At 36.2% G+C, this 8,648-nt stretch overlaps 1 pseudogene; it reads left to right on the top strand.

The window, feature by feature from the left end:
• Positions 1-643: 643 nt before the first annotated feature.
• On the top strand, positions 644-4,512 carry LOC131812171 (26S proteasome regulatory subunit 10B-like; annotated as a pseudogene).
• Positions 4,513-8,648: the final 4,136 nt, after the last annotated feature.

Genomic DNA, 8,648 nt, shown 5'->3' on the forward strand with positions numbered 1-8,648 from the left:
AGAAAGAAAAACTAAAGGGGTGCAAATTATAAAGGGGGTAAAATTTTGAATGGGATCCGGGCACAAGAAAGAAATGAGTCTTTAATACATCAAGGACATTTCTCCATTTACAGCTAGAGGGCAGATGGTAAAATGGTAAATACAGGTAGGTTTGTAAATTTGGTAGTAGAAACATGAGAGCATCTTCCTGTGTTTATTCTGTATTCTACAGAAGTTTGAAGTGAAATTACTAACCAAAACTGATAATTTGATGGTACACCCATGTCTCATTTGATTACTATGGTTTTTGTTTTTGTTTTTGTTTTAAGAGATATTTCTTTTAGAGAGACAGCACATGCATGAGATTTTGGCAGGGACAGTGAAGAGGGAGAGAATTGCAAGCATACTTCCTGCTGAGTGTGGAGCCCTATGTGGCACTCAGTCTCACAACCCCTGAAATCATGGCCTGAACTGCAGTCATGACTCAGACACTTAACTGAGTGAGCCACCCAGGTGTCCCTTTTCTTTCTTTTTGATTTCCTTGAAAGATCTTTGGAATGAGCAGAGCCATCCATCCCCCAGCTTCCAGTGCTGCTGTCCTCCTTCCTTCTACCACTTCGCCCACTCTAATGGCCATGGCCATTCTTGGCATCCCCTGTGAGTGATGGTCATCACAGCAGACCATAGAAATAATGAGCTTCCAGCACACGAAAAGATGAAGGAGCACAAGAAGATCAACAACTGTTTTGAAGAGTTAAGGGAACAATTAAAAGAACTTACCGATCAGTATGAAAAGTCCGAAAATGATCCAAAGGACCCAAATCTGGGCAAACTATGGATGAATTACTTAAGAACTTAACCGAAGAAAAATTTTGTTGTTAAATGAACCAAGATAGGTTGTCGGATGTCATTGTTAGCTTGAAAAAAAGTAAGCTGAAGCCAGGAACGAGAGTTGTTTTGGCTGTGACTACATTGATACTTGCCAAGATCCACTGGTTTATGCAGGTCTCATAAGCACATAGGGAATATTTCTTTTTGTGAAGTAGAGGGGTCAGTGGAAGGGTTGGAACAGATGAGAGAATTCAGAGGTAATAGAAATACCTTTTTACAAACCTAGAATTGTATCAGTATAGGGATACTTCCAAAAGGCTGTTTGTTATAGGGCTAGTAGTTAAGAAAAACACTAATAGCAAGAGCTGCTATTAGCCAACTGGAATGCAATTTCTTAAATGTAGCATATAGTTCTGTTGTAGACAAGTACATTGGTGAAAGTGCTCATTTGATAAGAGAAATGTTTTCACCAGGAATCATCAGTCATGCATCATTTTTATAGATAAAAAAAAAGGTGCCATTGGTGGGTACTTGTTTCCTGGAAGTACTTCAGCTGATAGATTCAGAGAACTTTATGGAGTTATGCAAATGGGTGGATATGATACTGTGCACAGATAAAATAATCATGGCTACAAACAAGTACAGTGGATCCTGCTTTGCTATCTCCAGATAAATGGGAAAGATACACATTATGTATAAGCAGGTTAGCTATCTTGAAAATCTGTGGCTGTAACATTACAAAGCCTGATTAAATAGACTATTAGAAGCATATACAAAGCCTTCAGATGACTCATGGAGCAGACCTGAAAAACGTTTGCACTGAAGCAGGCATATTTACAATTCATGCTGATCATGAGTCTGGAGTATAGAAAGACTTCATGAAAGCCATCAGAAGTAACTGATTTTAAGTAGCTAGAGTCTAAATTGGACTACAAACCTGAATTCTAAAAAGATAGAACATAAGATGAATTATAGGTTTTTGATGGCTACATGACACATTGACTTAATGTAAAAATCAGTTGAAAATGAATGCAGTGGCAGTAATATTATTAAATGTGTATGAATTTAAAACAAAATAGTAAAAATATGTAGTTTGTAATAGATGTAGAAGTAAAAGATACGGTACAAATAGAAAAGACGGGGAAATTAAGTATACTGCTGACAAGGTCTATAAGTGCTTGTGAAGTGATATTTGAAGGTAATTTGTGATAAAGATGCATATTGTAAACCCTAGAGTAACCACTAAATGTCAAAATTAAAATTTAAAAGAAATAGCTAATAACTAATAGAAGCAATAAATTGGAATTAATTTTTTTTAAATCAATTCAATAGAATGCAAGGAGAAAAAAGAACAGAGATCAAATTGGACAAATAAAAAATAGCAGGAGCCTAGATTTAAGCCCAAATCATACTGGTAATTACATTAATCAATGATTTAAACATTATAAAAAGACACATTATCAAATGTAATGAAAAGGCGAGAACCAAGCACATGCTATTCACAAGGAACCAACTTTAAATATAAAGATGAAGGTAGGCTATAAGCAAAAGGGTGGAAAAATCAGGTATAATGGAAATGCTAATCAGTAAGTTGGGAGTGGCTGTATTAATATCAGGAATATTACCAATGATAAAGGGAGACATACATAAATAACAAAAAGCAATTTATCAAGAAGACACACCATGCACCTAGTATCAGTGTTTTGAAATACATGAAATATAAATAATCTAAAAGTATAAATAGACAATTACACAATTCTACACATTTCAACACTTCTGCTAATTGACAGAACAGGAAGAATCCAAGATCCATAAATATACAGAACATTGCAATCAGCGAACTTGACCTGACATTTATAGAACACTCCAGCAAATAGCAGCAGACTATGCATTCATGTCGAGTACACATAAAAAAATGGTTGGTTGGCAGATGGTTATCTGCCCTCTAGTTATTTCATGCCCTTCATCAAGATGAAACATATCTTGGGCCCTAAGACAATTCTCAAGAAATTTTAAAAAATTATTCTCTGTCAATAAGTTAAAACCTCAGTAAAAGGAAGATCTTGTGTAATGCTATGAAAAATAGGAAACTTGAAAACAAATGGAGTTGAAGAAAAAATACAAGAGAAAATGGAAAATATTTTGTAGGGGCACCTAGCTGGCTTGGTAGAGTATGTGAGTCTGAATCTCAGAGTCATGGGTTCCAAGTCCCACATTTGGTGTAGAGCCTAATGAAAGCAGATGTATATATTGTAATGAATGAAAATAAAAATACATATGCAGGTAAGCTGTGATTAGGGTGGAATTTATAGCTTTAGATTCTTCTATTAAAAAGGAAGAAGGATCTAAACTTCAGAAACTGGAAAACGAAGGAAATTAAATTCAAGTATAGAGAAAATAAAGTTAGAAGTATAACAAAGTAGAAAAAAAATTGAAAGGGAATACCAGTGAAGGCAAAAGCTGCTACTTTGAAAATATCAATAAAATTGATAAACCTCAGAATTACCAAGAGAAAAATTTAAAAGGACATAAACTACCACAATCAGTAATAAATGGGCTATTATTTATATCCTACAGACATTTAAAGTAATGAAATAAATATGAGGTTTATGCCAATACATAGGACTAAGAACTTAGACACAACTAATTTCTTGAAAGAAAAAAAAAAAAAAGCCAAAACAGACTAAAAATTTATAGTTAGAAACTTGAGGTAAAATAACTTCAGTGTGAATTTTATCAAAGAAGAAATAATATCTTACATGATTTTATTTTAAGATTTATTTAGTTTAGAGAGAGAGCTTGTGCATGTGTGGTGAGAGGGACAAGGGGCAGACGTCCCATTGAGCATAGAGCCCGACCAGGGGGCAATCTTTCAACCCAGAGATCATGACCTGAGCCGAAATCAAGAGTCAGATGCTCAACTGAGTGAGCCACCCAGGCCCCCTCACACAGATTCTTTATGAAAAGAAGAGAGTGAACACTTGCCAACTACCTTCATGAGGATCCCTTTATTCTAATACCAGGACCAAAAATAGACCTAAGAAAAAAACTGTATGCCCATATTCCTTATAAATACTGACAGAAAAACCCTTCACTAGTAGCACATAGATCCAGGAAAAAGGAAAAAAAAAATATTACTATATCACAACAGATTCTTCAGATTCTTATCTGAGGAATAGAAATTTAGTTTAACCCTCAAAAAAATCAATGAAATACATCATATTGACAAGATAAAGAAAAAAACTCATATCATCTCAATATATGCAGAAAAAGCATTGAACAAAATCCAACACTCATGATAAAAACTCTCAGCAAACTGGGCATAGACAAACTTTTTCAATTAGAATGCATCTGAAAAAATCAAGCTAACATCACACACTTAGTGGTAAAAGAATGAATGCTTTACCCTTTGGACTGGAATAAGACAAGAATGTTTACTCTCTTGTCTACATTGTACTGTAAGACCTAGGCAAGGCAATGAAGCAAGGAAATAGAAATAAAAGACATCAGAAAGGGAGAAATAAAAGTGCCTGTACTCATATATGACATGATTATTTATGTAGAAAAATCCTACACAATTTATTTTTTAAAAAGTTACTAGACTAAGGGAATTTATAATATTGCAGGATGGGTGGCTAAGGTACAAAAATTTATTATTTCTATATACTAGCAATAAAAAGTAAAATTATTAAAAATACCACTTAAAATAGCATAGAAATAAAATACTACGGGATACCTTTAACAAGGTATTTGTAAGTATTGCACACTAAAAACTACAAAATAGTGTTTGGTCTACAGTATTTTGTAGTTTTTAGTGTGCAATACTTAACAAATACCTTGTTAAAGGTATCCCATAGTATTTTATTTCTAAATGGAAAGACATACCGTGTTCGTAGGTAGGAGACTCAATTTTCCTCAAAATTATCTGTAGATTTAGTGCAATATCAATCATAATCTCGGCAGAATTTTGTAAAAATTAACAGGGTTGCTCTAAAATTTATATGGAAATAGCAAGAACCAAGAACAGCTAATACAATATTTAGAAAAGAACACAAAGGTGGAAGAACTTAGACTACCTGATTTTAATACTTAAAATAAGGCCATAGTAATAAGACAGTGTGATGTTGGCACAAGGATAAATGTGTGGATTAATGAAATACTACAGTATCAGAAATAAACCCACTCATATATACGGTCAGTTGATTTTTGTAAGATATGCCAAGGTGGACTGGATGACAGAACAATCTTACAATTAACATACTGGAACTACTTGTTAGCCATTTGTAGAAAATAAACCTGGCCTCTCTTCATCGTACACAAAAATGAACTCAAATGGATCACAGACCTAACATGAAAGTTAGAACTGTGAAAATTCTAGAAGCAAATTTAGAATATCTTAAACTTGAAAAAGATAAAGATATGTTAGATATACAGTGCAAAATACCCGTTATAAGAGAAAAATTGATGTTGATCTTCATCAAAATTAGAAACATATATATTTTTTAAATTATTTATTTGACAGAGATCACAAGTAGTCAGAGAGGCAGGCAGAGACAGAGAGAGGGGGAAGCAGGCTCCCCACTGCGCAGAGAGCTGGATCCCAGGACCCTGAAATCATGACCTGAGCCGAAGGCAGAGACTTAATGCACTGAGCCACCCAGGCACACCAGAAACATATCTTTTAAAGATACTTTAAGGCAGGGAGCCCGGGTGGCTCAGTTAGTCATGCCTTCGGCTCAGGTCATGATTGCAGGGTCCTGGGATGGAGCCTCCGGATGGGCTCCCTGCTCAGCAGGGAGTCTGCTTTTACCTCTCCCTCAGCCCCCCCCACTCATGTGTTCTCTTGCTCTTCCTCTCTGAACTAAATAAATACTATCTTTAGAAAATAATTTTTAAAAAGATACTTTAAGGAAATGAAAAAGCAAGTCACAGAGTGGGAGAAAATATTTGCATTTCATGTATCTGACAAAGCACTTGTATCAAGAATTTATGAAGACCCCTTACAATTCATTAATTAAAAAAACTAAAAATGGGCAAAAGATTTGTACAAACACTTCATAAAAGAAGATGCACAAATGACCAATAAACACACAAAAAGAGGCTCAACATCATTAGTCATGAGGAAATGCAAATTAAAACCCCAGTAAGATAGCACAACACTCTCACTAGAATAGCTAAGATTAAAAAGACTATGTAAGATATATGTAAGTCAGGATTCACTTTATAGCTAAATATATTCAAAGGCCAGATTTATAAAAACATAACCATAAAAAATTTGAAAGACTGATAATACAAAGTGTTGGTGAAAGGATGGAGAAACTGGATATTACTTAGAAAAACCACTTGACAATTTTTATGAAATTAAATATACACTTCTATGCCACTGCACTGCCACTCCTACGTATTTATGCAAGGGAAAAACATGCTCACAGTGAAAATTGTACATGAATGTTCATAGCAGCTTTATTCCTAATGCAATAGAACGCTATGCAAAAATCAAAAGGAAAAAATTACTGATTGATGCAACAACACTGATGTATCTCAGAAACCTGAGCGAAATGAGTGAATTGAGCCAGATGTAAGAATATGTACCGGAGGGCTCCACTTATAGTGAATTTTACAAAAGGAAAGACTTCCACAGTGATGGCAGTAATCTGGGCCTGGACTGACTTGCAAATGGGCAAGGTACTACTAATCATTTAGAGTTTCCTTTTGAGATCAAACAATTTACTACCATCCTTGCCCTAATACAGTTCAAAACCACTTTTTGAACCACTGTCAGGGGCTTCATCATTCAAGCCCACCCAACAAAACAGAAGCCACATCAGGTATTTTTAACAGTAAATTTAATATAGGGTGTTAGACTTGTATTAGAGGACTCAAAAGGAAAAAGTCAAATAGTAAAGTAGCGCAGATTAAAAACAAAACCCCACAACTTTTAGGAAGCAACTACCATGCCTGCACAAAGGAAAAAATTAGAGATTATCAAAACCTAGAAGCTTGGAGGAAGGGCCCCATGGAGCTGAGACCCAGATCTCTGCCTGCCTGGCTGGTGCTAGTGCTGTGGGAGCTTGAGGAAGGGCTCCCCAGAGATGGGACTCAGATCTCTGGGATCTCTGAGGGAAAGTATGAAGCTGGTTGTGGAAGTCAAGGATAAAACAAAAAAGACCATCACTACCAGTGAGCAGAAATGCTTACTTGGTAATGCTGACAGAAACAGCAAGAGGGGAAGGGGTCCTCTCTTGTGCCCCAATAGCACATTCTCACAGGAAACTGACTACTAAAGGAAAAGCGTGGTTTACAGAATCCAAGTCTGAGCATCACAAAGCATAATAAAGAACAAAAGGAAATTCAGGGCTGAGAGCAGATAGGTTACTGACCAACACAGAAGTCAAAACAAAACAGAGACCAAATAAATAAACTCCAAACAAAAACACATGGATAATTTCTGCTCGTGATTTTATTGACATCAGGAGTATTGAACAAGATGCTGGGATTAAATCTTGACCCAGCTCCATCACTAACTAGCAGGTAACAACATAAAGGACCCTTAATAAGTTGCTTAAAATCAAAGTGTCTCAGCTTTCTTCCTGCTTCAGGATTGTTCTAAGGAGTCTGTAAGGAAATTGTGAGTGTTCTATGCAAATGCACTAAATCATTGTTAGCGCAATTATAAACATTAAAAGATAGTCATCAAACCACAAAACTATTATACACCCTAACAAATTATTAAAGTGTGTAGGGAAGTATACAGCTATGCAAATAGCACAGTTGGTTAATCTCACACTTTCCCCCCCCCCCTTTTTTTTTTTTTAACGAGTGGGGAGAGGGCCAGAGGCCAGAGGCCAGAGGAAGAGGGAGAATCTCAAGCAGGCTCCATGCCCAGCATGGGGCTCAACTGCACAACCCTGAGAGCATAACCTGAGCTGGAACCGAGTTGGATGCTTAACTGACTGTGCCACCCAAGAGCCCCAATCTCATGCTTTTCTAATTTGGACTTCTGATGTGTGTATATCAGTAAGCTAATAAACTATTTTTATTTTTAAACTATAAGGACAAACCTATAATTCAGAGTGGGCTCAAGTGCATCACTGCATTTTAGCCTAAGCATGGGCAGTTCTCAATGGTGCATTTCCATCCAACATCAGCAGACTTATTCCACCACTAAACCATGATTCAATCTGTCATTTTGTATCTAAACGGGTGGCTCCCATATTTAGAAAGACAACTGAATGTAGACTCCCCAGGAACTGGTAAAAAAGTTCAGACATACTTATTAATGGGTTGTTTAAGTGTCTATGATATAGATACATGTGAAAAAGAACCTTTGTCCTAAGAAATAACAGCGCCAAATAGAAACAAAACTTAACTGTAAAGAACATTACAGTACATATTTGAGAAAGAAACTAGAGAAAGATTTAAAATGATGTTTACCTCTTAATGGTGGAAAGTAAGGATTCCACTCTGAATTCTTTGGAATAAGCTTTTTTTCTAATTTGCACCATTAAAAATATTTCACATGTGGACATAAAGTGGAAAAATACACCATGAACTTAGTGTTATAACATCACATCGAGTGGAAATATGCAAGCACAGAAATAGGATCTCAACAGTATTCCACAGGACTATTACCAGTGGTTCTCGACCTTAACCCAACATCAGGATGAGCTGGAGGGCCTGTAACAACACAGATTGCTAAGCCCCACACGGGCAGTTTCTGATTCAGGAGGGCTGGGCTGGGACTTGCGAACTGTGCCATTCCCAGGTGCTGCTCACACTGCACTGTCTTCTGACTGAGCCAAAACAGAGTGTCCCGTTAGAGCAGTTCCTTCACAGCA

The sequence above is a fragment of the Mustela lutreola genome, chromosome 12 (assembly GCF_030435805.1).
Source record: "Mustela lutreola isolate mMusLut2 chromosome 12, mMusLut2.pri, whole genome shotgun sequence".
NCBI lineage: Eukaryota > Metazoa > Chordata > Mammalia > Carnivora > Mustelidae > Mustela > Mustela lutreola.